General features: G+C 47.8%; 1 protein-coding gene across 1 annotated transcript in view; it reads left to right on the top strand.

The window, feature by feature from the left end:
- Window positions 1-15121, top strand: part of WNT5B (Wnt family member 5B) — a 91235-nt gene that overhangs the window by 14148 nt on the left and 61966 nt on the right. The gene's annotated exons all lie outside the window — the stretch shown is intronic.

Below are 15121 nucleotides of genomic sequence, written 5' to 3'. Positions count from 1 at the left end.
GTCTTTTAATTGTCCTGTTTAGTCTATTTACATTTAGTACCATCTTTCAACTTTCTGTTTTGAAATTATTAGAGCTTTTTTACAGAAATGTTGCAAAAAATAGTTTCGTTTCCCCTAATGTTAACATTTTCCCATAACCATAGCACAGGTACCAACAACAGGAAATTAACATTGCTACAGTATTATTAAGTATTTCACAGATCTTCTTCCAATTTCACCAGCTTTTCCCTAATGTCTTTTTCTGGCCCCCAGTCCAATACAGTCCTGAGTCTCACATTAAATTTAGTTGTCATGTCACGTCAGTCTCCTCCAGTCAGTGACACTGCCTGGTGTTTCTGTTGTCTTCCTTGACCTTGACACTTGGATGTGTACACGTGCAGACTGTCCCTCCCTCAGTTTGGGTTGCCTGGTGTTTCCTCACGAGCAGGTCTGGTTGTGCATTTTTGGCAGGAATACTACAGAAGGGACGCTCTGTCCCCTCAGTGCATCTTCTCTGGGGCACATGATGTCGGCATTCCTACCACTGAGGATGTTAACTTTGGATCATTTAATGCAATTTTTGTTATAGTTTGGTTAAAGTCTGCCACGTTGATATTTGTTTTCCATTCATCCCCTCCCTGCTTTTTTTTGCAAGGGGCATGTGTGTTGCTCTAGCATCCTTAAATAATCAGGTCTATTTAGAGTACCTCTTCACAGAGCATACTTTGCAGGTATGATAAACTTACAACAGCATAATTCTACTTACCTGCTCCTAACCCTTCGTGTATTGTCGTATCTTTTACTTTTACATATGTTATAAACCCCTCCTTATGGAATTCGAACTTTTGCTTTACAAAGTCAGTTGTACTTTAAGTAAATTATTTGAAGAAAGGAAAGAGTCTTTTATACTTACATGCTTATTTACCATTTTAGGTACTCTTCTAAGTACTCTTTAGGTACTTAGGTACTCTTTAGTACAGATCTGTCAGCAGCCCAGACTTTAACTTGGCAGGGCTCAAACTCTAACTCTGTCTTTCCTGTAGATCTTGTTAGGGCTTGGTTTGAGATTTTATTAGACTGTGTTTAGAAGAGGTCTTACTCAAGGGCAAGGTCCTTACTCCTAAGGCATATCTCAGCTGGACTCCAGGGGTGTTAACTACTACTTACTTTTTAAAGATATTGAGATATAATTCATATACCATACAATTCACTCATTTTAAGTGTATAATTCAGTGGTCTTTAGTATGTTCACCGTGTTGAGCAACCATCATCACAATCAATTTTAGAACATTTTCATCCCCCAGAAGAAATCCCACACCCATTAGCAGTCACTTCATTTTCCCCCAACTCCCCTACCAGCCCTAGGCAAACACTGATCCACTTTCTATCACTATAGATTTGCCTATTCTGGACTTTTCATAAAAATGGGATCATGCAATATGCAGTGTTTTGTACTAGCTTCTTTCACTTAACATAATGTTTTCAAGGTTAATCCATGTTGTAGTACTTCATTTCTTTTGTGGCCTATGGATAGGCCACCTTTTATTTATTCTTTCATCAGTTGATGGATATTAAGGTTGTTTCTACTTTTTGGCTATTATGAATAACGTCGCTGTCAACATTTGTGCATGAGTTTTTGTGTGGAAATAAGTTTTCGTTTCTTTGGGGCAGATACCAAGGAGTGAAATTTAGAATTTGGGTCATTTGGTAACTCTATGTTTAACCCTTTGAGGAGGTGGCAGACTGTTTTTCAAAGTGGCTGTACCATTGTAAAATGCCACCAGCAGTGTATGAGGGTTCTGATTTCTCCACATCTTGTCAATACTTGTTATTATCTGTCTTTTTATTATAGCCATCCTAATAGGTAAGGCCATGGGCTGAATTATTTCCCCCAAAATTACCATGTTGCAGTCCTACCTCCCAGTGTGGTGATATTAGGAGGTGGGGCCTTTCGGAGTCAGCTGGGGTTAGATGAGGTCATGAGGGTGGGGCCGTCATGATGAGGATTAGTGCCCTGATAAGAGCAAGAGACACCAGAGCTTGCTTCTCCTCCCTCTGCCATGTGAGGACACAGTGGGAAGGCGGCCATCTGCAAACTAGGAGGAGAGCCTTCACCAGAACTCAGCTGTGTTTGCACGTTGATCTTGGACTTCCAGCCTCCAGAACTGTGAGAAAATATGTTTCTGTTGTTTAAGCCCCCAGTCTATGGTATTTGGTTATGACAGACTTAAGACGGGTATGAAGTATTTCACTGTGGTTTTGATCTGCATTTCCCTGATGTCTAGTGATGTTGAGCATCTTTTCATGCTTATTGGCTACTTGTATATCTTTTTTGGAGAAATGTCTATTCAGATCCTTTGCCCATTTAAAAAATTAGATTTTTTTAAAAAAATTAATTAATTAATTTATTTTTGGCTGTGTTGGGTCTTCGTTTCTGTGCGAGGGCTTCCTCTAGTTGCGGCAAGCGGGGGCCACTCTTCATCGCGGTGCGCGGGCCTCTCACTATCGCGGCCTCTCTTGTTGTGGAGCACAGGCTCCAGATGCGCAGGCTCAGCAATTGTGGCTCACGGGCCTAGTTGCCCCGCGGCATGTGGGATCTTCCCAGACCAGGGCTCGAACCCGTGTCCCCTGCATTGGCAGGCAGATTCTCAACCACTGCGCCGCCAGGGAAGCCCCCCAAAATTAGATTTTTTGTCTTTTAATTATTGAGTTGTGTTATTAGTATATGGTAGCTTATCAGATATATGATTTACAAATCCTTTCTCCTGTTTTGTGGTTTCCTTACTTTTGGGTGCATTGTGTCACTGAAGAAGAAATATGTTGAGTAGTTAATACAGATCTCTGAGACATCCTGCATTAGTTATCGATAGAGAAAGTAACCTGAGCATCTTTAGAAGATCCAGTCCAGCCATGACAGATTGACAAAATAGAAATCTTCATATTATTTGGAGTACTTAATGTTGTTTTCTTAGATAATAAGTAGGAAATCCTGTAATTGTCACTACCTGGTATCCTGAGGGTTGCAGGATCTCAGAAGCCTGGGGACTTTCCTTTGGGGCAGATGGCTTTTGCACCAAAGCCCCATTGACAGTTGGCTTGTGGAAGGGGAACGCTGGCCAAGTGAGGCACCTGCCATTGGAGCTCGGGGGTCTTAGGGATGTTCAAACACCACAGTCACCTGAGCTTCACGCCCTTTGTGTCTTGCACAATTTTAGAAGTTTAGAGGTGAATGAAAGCCCTCTGAAAATAAAAGTAGACTTTTTGGAAAGGCAACATGTATCATTATGTGTTGTGACAACTCTTCTCTCCCTTCTCCCAAAATACTACCCGGTTTATGCCTTTTATATAAATGTGAATTGAAATTCATGGAGTTGTGTGTTCATGATGCCTCTTAAGTTAATTGGAGCTGATTAGAGATAACATGAAATTCTAATTGGATATTAAATATCCTGAGAAGTGTTTGTCGTATTTTAGTGGCATGACCGTCACTGGGGGTCAGGCAGCTCTCCATGCCAGGCAGTTCTTTCCGTCCACTGGCAGCCCTGTCGTTCATGGGAATCACTTGCCGAGAGCAGGTGGGAATAGGTTGATGATGCTTGGTATTCTAGGACAATCGATCCACTCTGCCGCATGCCCCTCTTTATGGGGGTGAGAAGGCTTTGAGGATTAGAGGTGAGGGGGACAGTCCTGACTCGGAGGCTCTGGGTTGGAGACCAGGCTGTCCGGCCTCAGGCCAGCACCTGCCTTCGTGACCGCTGTGTGCCCTGCCACTTGCCGAGGGGGTGACATGTGAGGACACTCGTGTCCGCAGAGGCCCAGGTCACAGCAGGCACTGCCAGGCTGCTTTCGTTTTGCCACCTTGTTGCCCTGACTGCCCCATCGGGAGGAGCAGGGGGAGACCCAGGGCCTGGGAGAAGGGGTGTGGGGACTGCTCACTCGGGCTCAACGGTGGCTCCCAGATTGTTTCCGTTCAGTCCTGTTTACTGAGCTTTCTGTCCGCACGTGGCTCCCAGTGGATGGGTCCTGAGGTCTCAGGAGCTCTCTGGCCCCCGCTTCTCCACGTGCTGTCATTTCAGAGCCACAGGGGCCTGTGGGCACATCTTGTGTCACATCCACCAATCCGCCCAGGCTTCCTCCCGGGGACAGTTTCTACCAGCGCCATGGTAACCATACATCCCGCGCTCAGGCTCAGGATGTGGGGAGGGCACATGAGGAGAAGTGCCGAGTGAAACGATTTCACAGATCCATGAGGGTCTCCACTTGGTGACTCTCGGCCACCTCTGTCCGGGCTCTGCAACCAACCGTGCTTTCTTCCCTTCATTTCTTTTCTTCCCTTCATCTTTTTCTCATCATCCTCTTCAACGTGGCAAGTGCAGAGTTAGCTACTCAAAATGCCAAAGATGCTGTAACCGGAGGAGTTCTTTGGAAGAGATTATTTAATTCAAGAACTATTTATTTTATTTTGTGGCAAGATGCTGTGCTAGGTTCTGCTGAAGCAGACACGGCTAAGACAGTCCTTGCCTCAAAGGAGAAACAAAAAAACTGAAAGACACATATTACAAGGCAGAAGCATTTATTAGCTCTGATGCCTTGGGAAAGGCATTGAACTTCTCTGACCTTCAACTTCTTCATCTCTGAAGGGGGTTGAGAGCTCACCTTGAGGGGTTATTGTGAGGTTGTTTAAGAATGAGATGAAAATAGTTTTCTCTCAAATTATGTGTTTCATCTTCTCAAATGGCTCTAAGTTGTTGGAACATAAACGCTTATTGCATTGTTTGGACTTAACTACTCACTCAATGGAATGATCAGCTATTTCTGGAGGCCCGGGGGCTCCGCGAGAAAATTACTGAGATGCTAAGCTTGACATGAACCAAGGGTTCTTGGACTCCTTCGGTTTTATGCTGTGCTTCTTTGTGGCAAAGAGAGAAAAACAGTGCCAATTGCCTATGATACAGGGCCTTTCAGACAGTCCCATGAAACAGTGAATTTACAACAGCCCCCCTGCTTTGCAGTGTTTGTAAGAACTTTGTGTTTCAATGCTGAATCCTGGCGTCATCTTTCTGAAGACATTTTAAATTGCAGTTAAACTCAGTGTGTGTGGTACCAACAGTGGACATTGCTCAGCTGAAGTGACAACAGTATGAACAACTGTGACCAGTTTCTCTCATTCAGCGGCAATGACAGTTCTGTCACTGAAATGTGTTTGGCTGACAGCATTGAAATTTGCATTTGATGTCAGAGCTGTTAAACTGTGATAGAACGTTCTGGAGTGTCGACTTTGATGCATGGTGGCTTCCTAGGACTTTGTGCTTTGTGAAGGACTGTGAAGGCCCAGGCACTACTCTCCATCCACGGAGTGGGTGCAGGGGGGAGGAGGGGGAGCAGGGAGGAGCAGGGAGGGGGAGGGAGAGCAGGGAGGAGGAGGGAGGAGGGGGGGAGCAGGGAGGAGGAGGGAGGAGGAGGGAGGAGGAGGGGGAGCAGGGAGGAGGAGGGAGGAGGAAGGAGAGCAGAGAAGAGGAGGGAGGAGGAGGGGGAGCTGGGAGGAGCAGGAAGGAGGAGGGGGAGCAGGGAGGAGGAGGGGGAGCAGGGAGGAGGGGGAGGAGGGAGGAGGAGGGGGAGCAGGGAGGAGGGGGAGGAGGGAGAGCAGAGAGGAGGAGGGGGAGCAGGGAGGAGGAGGGAGAGCAGAGAGGAGGAGGGGGAGCAGGGAGGAGGAGGGAGAGCAGAGAGGAGGAGGGGGAGCAGGGAGGAGGAGGGAGAGCAGAGAGGAGGAGGGGGAGCAGGGAGGAGGAGGGAGAGCAGAGAGGAGCAGGGAGGAGGAGGGAGAGCAGGGAGGAGGAGGGAGGAGGAGGGGGAGCAGGGAGGAGGAGGGGAGCAAGGAGGAGGAGGGAGGAGCAGAGAGGAGGAGGGAGGTGGAGGAGGGAGGAGGAGGGAGGAGGAGGAGGGAGGAGGAGGGGGAGCAGGGAGGAGGAAGGAGGAGCAGAGAGGAGGAGGGAAGAGGAGCAGGGAGGTGCAGGGGGAGGAGGGGTACAGGGAGGAGGGGGTGCAGGGAAGCCTTGCTGGCTGGGAGGCTCCTTGCCCATATGGCCCCCAGCTGCCGGGTGGCTCTCTGGCCGGTCTCTCACGCAGATGTTCACTCAGCGCCCAGGCCAGGCTCTGGACGGCTCTCAAACATCCAAATAACGGAAACCATCTCAGAGGAGGTTGTGTTTTCAGCCAGCAGCTCTGGCTGTGGTTGGCAGTGGCTTTAACTGTCCACATGGTTACTGGAGTGGCAGGAGGCGTGGGCGGCCAAAGGAGAATTGAATTCTGACTCTGACTCCCCTTCCTCCAGACTGTGAGATGCTGCGAAAGTCACCCCCGCCTTCCTTCTGGATCACACTTGCCATTTTTAACTGGGAGGGTGGTAAATTCTGTACAAGGGGTTGAACTTCAGAAAATGGAATAGAGGGCAAGCTCCAGCTAAAAGTGCTGTGGCAGACTGTTAGTTGTGGTTCTCTCTAGCTGATAGAGGGTCTTTTTGTTTGTTTTAAGTGAAATACAGTTGATTTACAAAGTTGCGTTACTTTCTAGGTGACAGTTTTAAGTGCTATCTCTTCCCCTTTCTTATTCTTATTTTCTAACATTTCTGGAAGCGAACATGTAATAAAGTAAAAGCCTAAAGTTACTTTTAACCATGCAAATGCTAATTGATTGTGATAAAAGCTGTAAAATATGTAGCGTGTCCTGGAATAGCAGCTTAGACCTGGTCTCTTTACTTGAGTAAGGTCAATTACACCTTCTCTGTGTATTAAAAGGAAGCTTCAAATGCCAGTTGTTAGACCAATGTTGATCATTACTGTCGGTGGTGACACGCAGTTTAAATGAAAGGACAGCTTCCCTGGTCGGGGTGGGAATTGGCCTCTTTCTGCGTGGGCCCTGGAGCAGTTTCCCCTCTGTGGCAGCAGGGCGGAGGGAGCCGCCGTTCTCCCCGGCGGTGGGACTCTGTGTCAGCATCATCGGCTGCCTAACTGTGCAGGGTAAGAACTTGTCACACATGACTCACAGGCACAAAGGCCTCCATGTGGCTTTTGATCCATGGGGCACTGCTAGCTCTCAAATTGGGCGAGAGAAAGTGGAATACTTTCCTTTCAGCGTAGAATCTGGAAGCATAACAACTTAGCAATTCACTGAGCTGAAAGGCTTTGTGTTCAGATAGCGGCTCCTGGAAAAAGAGCTTCAATTTGTTCAGTTACCTGATAGGTTCACAAACATTACTGTGGGTTTTTTTAATTGTGGTAAAATGTACATACCGTAAAATTTACCGTTGTAACTGTTTCTGAGTGTTCAGTTCTGTGACTTTGAGGACAGTCCCATTGCTGTGCAACCGTCACCACCATCCATCTCCAGAATGTGTTCATCTTCCCAAACTGAGACTCAGCCCCCGTTAGCTCAGTCCCCATGCCTTCCCCCAGCCCATGGTAACCACCGTCCTACTTGCTGTCTCTCTGAATTTGCCAATTCTCAGCACCTCAGATAAGTGGCTCATCGTGTTTGTCCTTTTGTGCCTGGCTTGTTTCATTCAGCACAAGATCCTCCAGGTTCATGCATAAGTCCATATATTGTTTACCCAGTCAGTCATCAATGGAACATTATTGTTTTTTAAAGTTTCTCTAGTTAAGGTCTTTAACATTTTTTTAAAACTACCTGACAGTGTGCCTGTCTGAAGTGCCTGGATGATTTGATTCATCTCTGTGCCTCTAGGGCAGGTGCCAACTGTTCAGTAACGGGTCGAATGAATGAATAAACCGGCTGGTGCTTTGATTTGAATATTTGCCCAGGAGTCAGAACCCAGCTCTTCACCTGAACCTGATTTTCTGGGTAAAACTGAGCTACAGATCTGTACTTCCTGAACATTCTTATCTGTGACATGAGGGAGGTAATCTTTGCTACTCGATTATTTGCCTGATCCTATGCTCTTTGAGCTTTTCAGGTTAAGGTTGCTGTTGAAACACTCAGGATTAGCAATAACACTTTTCCCCCCCTGCAGAACCTTTTTGTGAATTTAAGAAATTCAAAAGCCACTTCATTTGGGCTTCCCTGGTGGCGCAGTGGTTAAGAATCTGCCTGCCAATGCAGGGGACACGGGTTCGAGCCCTGGTCCGGGAAGATCCCACATGCCGCGGAGCAACTAAGCCCGTGCGCCACAACTACCGAGCCTGCGCTCTAGAGCCCGAAAACCACAACTACTGAGCCCGTGTGCCACAACTACTGAAGCCTGCACGCCTAGAGCCCATGCTCCGCAACAAGAGAAGCCGCCGCAATAAGAAGCCCACGCACCGCAACGAAGAGTAGCCCCCGCTCGCCGCAACTAGAGAAAGCCTGCACGCAGCAACAAAGACCCAACATAGCCAAAAATAAATTAAAAAAAAAAAAGCGCCACTTCATTTAAAACCATTCAAGACTTGCCATGGATTTACGTTTAAAAAAAGGAAGGAAGGGAGGGAGGAAGGAAGGAAGAAGGGAAGGAAGGGAGGGAGGGAAGGAAGGAAGGAAAGAAGGAAGGAAGGAAGGAAGGAAAACAGACCTATAGTTACCTGGACAGGAAATGACTTGACATGTGTCAAGCCCACGTCCCCGTCCAGGGTCCCACAGCTGCATCCTTCTTGAACTTGGGCCACCGGCTTGTCCATCTCCTTTCCCTCTCCACTTCCTCTGTTCTTTTCTGAGACCCTAAATTACACTCTTTTCTTCTCCTATATATTTTCCTAAGTGCATCTGGTCTGTTCTCTCTAGATGGGCGATTCCTGAAGCTTCATCTCTGCCCAGACTTCTCCCCCAAGTCCCCTCCTGCGTCAGCTTCTCCTGGAGAACTTCGCGGGTCTGGGACTGAGTGTACGTTTCCTCTGCGTCCCATCACGCTCCCCGAGCACCCCTCTTTATGCCCCCTTTTCCCCCGACATCTCCTTAATTACTCAGCAAATACTTGCAGACGCTGGTTATACTCAGTGAGGGGTCCCAGGCACCCCTGGGTGCACAATTAGCAAAAAGGAGCAGTCAGGGCTGTACTGTACAGCCTCTGACGGTTCTTTGGCCCCTGTTCCCTTTGCTGTTCCATCGCGTATCACTTTCCAGGGGCTGCAGCAACAAAGCACCAACCACAAGCTGGGGGGCTTAAAATGACAGAAACCTATTGTCTCACAGTCCGGAGGCTGGAAGTCTGAGATCAAGGCGTCTGCAGGATTGGCTCCTCCCGAGGCCGTGAGGGGGGATCTGCTCTAGCCCTCTGGCCCAGCTCCTGGTGGTTTGCAGCAATCTTTGGGTCCTTGGCTTGTAGACTCACGCTCCCATCCCCCCACCTTCACCTGGCATTCTCCCTGTGTCTTCACATCATCTTCTCCCCCAACCCCCCGTGCATGTCTGTCTGTCTCCAAATTTCCCCTTTTTATAAGAACTTCAGTCATATTGGATTAGGGCCCACCCTAATGACCTCATTTTAACTTGATTACCTCTATAAAGACGCTATTTCCAAATAAAGTCACACAGTGAATGAATGAATGAATGAATGAGTGAGTGTGTGAAATTGGTCTCAACCTACCTCTCCAACCTCCATGCGATTATTCCCATTCAAGGGCTTTGTCCTCCGGCCAGACGTTTGGCTTCTGTTTCCCTTCTAGACCTCAAGTTCGGGTTCCAGCCACCTCCCCAAGGCCCTGCTCAGCTCCACTTCCATGACGCTACCACCTCCCCTTCTCCTAACCCTCATGACACTTTCCTAGGCCTTTTCTGTGGCACCCTTAGCTTCAGCTTGCGTTACAGCAATTTATCGCAGAACCTTACTGTTAAGAAGTGTCTTACAGATGGACCGAGACCAAGATATCTGCATTTGATTCCTTGGGACGTTTTAAGAATCATGGCAGATCCCTGAGCCCCTACCCTTAGGGATTCTGATCCGGCAGGTCTGGGGAGGGGCCCTGGAACCTGGAGTGTTAAAAGCTGCTCCGGGAGATTCTGATGCACAGCCAGGCTTGTGAGCCCCAAATCCTTTCCAGCCTCTTTGTCCTACTCACACAGAAGCTGAGCCACAGTGACTTCCCCAAGGGCCGTGATTGGTGGCAGAGCCACATCAGTGATGTGGTTCTGTCACGTTTTCAATCAGATTTAAGCAGCTGAGGAACAGAGTCTGCATGTCCCTTGTCTCCGTTACCTACTTGGTACCCCCGGCACACCTCAGTCAAGACAGTTCACAGAAAGTGCTATTTGGTGCCTAGACCAGTGGCCATCCTGAAAGCTCCAAGGCAACAGGTACCAGTCCATCTCTCCCGACTCTTCTTTCCAGTGTCCAGCACATAGTGAGATGCTCAGTTGATACCAGTTGAATGGACGAAGCATCTGGTGGGTACCAGGCACTGTGGTAGATGCTGTGCATACATCACCTCGTTTCATTGATTCCAACCATAACCCTATGAAGTAGGTCTTAATATTCCCATTTTACAGATGAGGAAACTGAGGACCAGAAGGTAGCTCACTTGCTTAGGGTCATGTAGCGGACAGTTGATGTGACTGAGTTTTCTTTTTCTTTTTTTTTCTTTTTCTTTTTTGTTTTTTTTTTGGCCGTGTTGGGTCTTTATTGCTGCGTGTGGGCTTTCTCTAGTTGCAGCGAGCTGGGACTACTCTTTGCTGTGGTGCGTGGGCTTCTTCATTGAAGTGGCTTCTCTTGTTGTGGAGCACGGGCTCTAGGCGCGTGGGTTTCAGTAGTTGTGGCTCGCGGGCTCTAGAGTGCAGGCTCAGTTGTTGTGGTACGTGGGCTTCATTGCTCTGTGGCATGTGGGATCTTCCCGGACCAGGGCTCGAACCCGTGTCCCCTGCATTGGCAGGCGGATTCCTAACCACTGCACTACCAGGGAAGCCGCCGATGTAACTGAGTTTTCAACCCCAGTGCTCTTGTCCTCTGTGCTTCAGACTTTACGTGCTCCCAGAGCTCAGCCCCCCTCAGAAAGCTGTAGCCCCTGCGTACATGTAGTTCAGAGGTATTTAAAACTTTTTAGAACTTCAGCTTGGTTCTCAGCCCTAACTTAGCCTGGCCGCCCCGTGAGGTCAGACGTGTTGTAGAACATGTAGTCCGCTTACCACTTACAGGCTTGTGCGTGCATGACTCAACGCTAGCAAAAGCTTTTACAAGTCTTTCATCCTCTCTCCCTTGTTTTTTCAGTGCTGTTAAAATTCTCCTCCCTTTGCATGGCAAGAAGTGCCAGACAGGGCAAGAGTTCAGAGAGCGTCCCAGCATGAACTGTTCTAATACCAGGTTCCAAGTACAAGCTAATGGTTGAGAAACCCGAGTAGGGGGCGCGCTGGCCCCGTACACCTCGTCCCCTTCCCGGATCCCCTACGTGCCGGGCGGGACCCCTCTGCCGCGGGGCCTCGAGTGTCCGGGACTCGGTGTCTGCAGATGACAGGGTTCTGATTCTAGCCGTCAGGCACGAGAGGCAGATCTAAGGAGCCTCGTCTCAGAGTTTCAGCTTTGTCATCTGAAACGTTTCTGTTATTTTTCTTCTTTCCAATACGATGTTTGACTTGGATCTCGGCCTTGAATTTATACTCCGTGTAGACAAGTTCCTCGTTCCTGCGGCCCCCCTCTCGTTGCTGTTCCTTCCATGACCAATCCTTCTTGACCCTGCAGCATCAGCCCACCCGACGACCCCCAAGGGTACAGGGCTGAGTCCGAGGGACCCCCGCTCCCAGGCGCTTTCGCAGAGCTGCCAGCCCCCCATCCCATACCCGCCTCAGCCTCCCTCTGCCCTGCCCCTAGTTTTCAAATATGCAAATACATTTCTTTCCAATTCTCACTCATCTTCCCTTCTTTTAAACTGCCTTGGACATTATTGCTTTAACAAGCCCTCCGGTCTTGTAAATAACCCAGATCCTTACTGACGAAGCTGGGACTACAGAGCCCATCCCAGAGGGTGCGGCAGGGGCCGTGGGGGACCATGGGGGGGCTTGGGAAAGGCTGGCGGTTGTTCTCTCTGAGCCAGGGCAGCAAATTGCATATCATGTCTGACTACCTGGGGAGCTAAGTGGAGGGGGGTAAATTCCTCAGGGGTCCTGGCCAGGATGTCCTAGTGTCGGATTCTGTAACATGCAGCCACTTTGATGGTGGAGGACTTGGAAGCCCACTGCTGTCTGAATGATCAAATCTTCCAACACGAGGCCAACAGATATACTATAGGCAGATCTCTTTACAGTAAAATTCAAAACACTATTCAAATTCTTTTATAGTTTAGTACTAAACTCTCGCTGATTAAATTTGACTGGAGTCTGTAGACCGCGAGCTGGGTTTGAAGTTTTTTTTTTTTTTACTGTAGTGATACGTGTTTAATGGAATCTGACCTATATTACCTCTGCCAAGAGGAATTCAAAATTACTGATTGGAGTTAATGTGGTACAAAGAACTAAAAACTTATTCTGAGGAAATGAACAGGAGGGAGTCTCTAATGAAAGCATTGAGTTAGTAATTTTTGTGGCTTAATATTGCCACATGTAATTCCGTAGGTTCAGAATAGATTCTCAAAGACAGGGTGTTATAGTGGAAAGAGGAGAGATTAAGCATCAGGGAACTTGGACTGGTCCCTAGCTCTGTGACCTGGAAATTGACCTGATCCCCCTGTGTACCCATTTCCTCATCTGTAAAATGGGTTGAGTGGGCTAGACAAGATGTTTTTGAGACAGTTCTTAATTAGGGGCCAGTCTGGAGGTCCATTCCCCTCCCCAGATATCAACTACACGCATGTCTTTATTTCTTTTGCTTCAACATATGATATCGGTAGAAAAGCAGACTTCTATTTCTTAAAAAAAATAATAATAAGTTTAAAGCCACGGGACTAGATAATCACTGCCTCTAAATCTTTGTGATTCAATACAAGGTCTACCCTCAAATTGTCCACACCCCTGGATGCTACTCTCACGTTTTTAGGCAGGCTCCCTACACCACAGGTCTAAGCCTGCCAGGTTCACATGTAGGGAAGCTCATGCCCTGGGACCCTTACACCAGAGTCCAAACCAGAAGGCCCACTGGGCAGCAGGAAGGGGATTCTTATCAGTGTCCTTAGACTGGGTGTAGGCAGCAGTTTCTAGAACAATCAAAAGAGACAAAGTTCTCCAACCCCCTGGCTGTCAGAGCTGGACTAACAGCTGGTAGAGAGCTTTGGAAGAGAACGTTAGTGAACGTTGAGCCTCTCTGGGCTTCCTCAGCTGTGTCCTGTGGAATCCAGGCCCTGTGGCTATGAAATGTGGACCAGGAGAATTTGATGAATCGAATTGACCAGGTAATTTGAGAAGAGGCAGTGAGAACTGTGATGGTGGGGCACAGCTTGCTAGTTATCAGTTTTCCCTCCTTTTGTCCCCAGCGATTCTCCTTGGTCCCTGCAGGAGGGGGGCCCCCACCAGGGGTGTTCTCCATGCCGGGAGGGAGGGCAGCCCGCTTAGTTCACCTCTCCTCGGCTCTCTTCCGTCGCTTGCCCCAGTCCTCTTTAAATCTGTATTCTTTCACAAAGCATCCCCTCACTCATGGAAGTGAGCACCTTGGTTTATAAAACCAGGAAATTATTCCTCGGGACCAGAGAGAGAGAAAGACAAAACCAGAAGCAACAACAAACACAAACAGAAGATGTAAATGGAAGACGTATATATTCTACATTGTTTCCATTAACAGGAAAACTCCACAGGGAGAGAAATTGCATCTGTGTGAAACGTGTGGCTGAATTCTTTCACACAGGGACACTCAGAAACATTACTAATGAATGATAGTGATTTGTCAAGTGATTGAAACTGTTTCAGGGAAGGACCAGGGGAATGAAATACGGAGACATTTCTATATCCTGGGGGGAATTGCTAGGCAGGTCATCCAGGTGTGCTTTCCTTGGGAAGTTGTGAATTCCTTGTGTGTCCAGCTATCACTGTGTAATCATAGTTTGCTTTCTCAGAAACATATATCATTATTACATATATCATCATCTTATGTATAGATTTACATATATATGTAGACACACGTATACATATATCCACACATATACATACACATGTCTATAATGAAAGTGTGCTTCCTTGAGGTCACTTTGGGCAACACAAAGTATAGTCCTGAGACATTAAGAATAACCGAGAATTGGGAATTCCCTGGCAGTCCAGTGGTTAAGACTCTGCACTTCCGGTGCAGGGGGCACGGGTTCAATCCCTGGTCGGGGAACTGAGATCCTGCAAGCCGCGCGGTGCGGCAAAAAAAAAAAAAAGAATAACCCAGAATAATTATCCTTAATAATGTAATAATAATCATCTTAAAAACATTTTCATAAGGGTGGGGTGTAAAGAATACATTGAAATTTACAGAACTAAAAGGAAAAGATGGGTGCCTCTTCAACTCTATGCAAGTGAACATAATCAGTGTTGTATTAATGGAGACTGTATATAAGTCAAAGGAATGGGGTAGCCTAAATCCAGCCTGTCTCTTTGTCTTGCCTTATTTTTTTTCCTCCTTTTCTTTTTTCTTTCCTTTCTAAGGTGGAGAAAGGTGGTGGTTGTTTGGGTAGATTATTTGTGAGATCAGGGAGAGTGAGACAAGGAAGGGAAGGTGGCCGGTCACAGCAATGACTGACTGCCATTGACAAACAAATGCCACACGGCATGAGGACTACTGACCATAACGGCAGACTTAACTTGTCCTTGTCTTTTAGTAGCCTCTGACCCCAGACTCAGCAGACCCGGGTAAGAGGAGCAGGGCTACGTGTCGGCACTGGTGGTCTGTCCTTTGGCCACCGTTACCATGGCCACTTGGGAGATCTCCAAGGGGATAAAAAGCAAGAGCGGCCGAGGAGAGTTAATACCGTTTGGTCCCCACGATCACATCATCAAAGATGTATTGAATATTTAGTGTATGCCTGGACCAAAATGGGCAAAATGGTGAAGAAACTTGGGTTCTGTTCTGCTTTGCTCACTTAGTCCACAGCTCAGCTTGACTGGCCTGCACCTGCCTCATGTTTTCACCTGTAAAACCAGACAAATTACTAGATGGAATCCTTGCCATCAGATCCCGGAGGGCTACCAAGCCGGTTCCCCGGGGCTGCCGGACGGAGGCCGCTGGGGAACTCCACCTGGATGGGACACACGCCCCAGGGGC

Source organism: Balaenoptera borealis, assembly GCF_965194805.1.
Source record: "Balaenoptera borealis genome assembly, chromosome: 13".
Taxonomy (NCBI): domain Eukaryota; kingdom Metazoa; phylum Chordata; class Mammalia; order Artiodactyla; family Balaenopteridae; genus Balaenoptera; species Balaenoptera borealis.
Note: the sequence above shows the minus strand (reverse complement) of the source record. Positions and strands in the feature narration are given on the sequence as shown.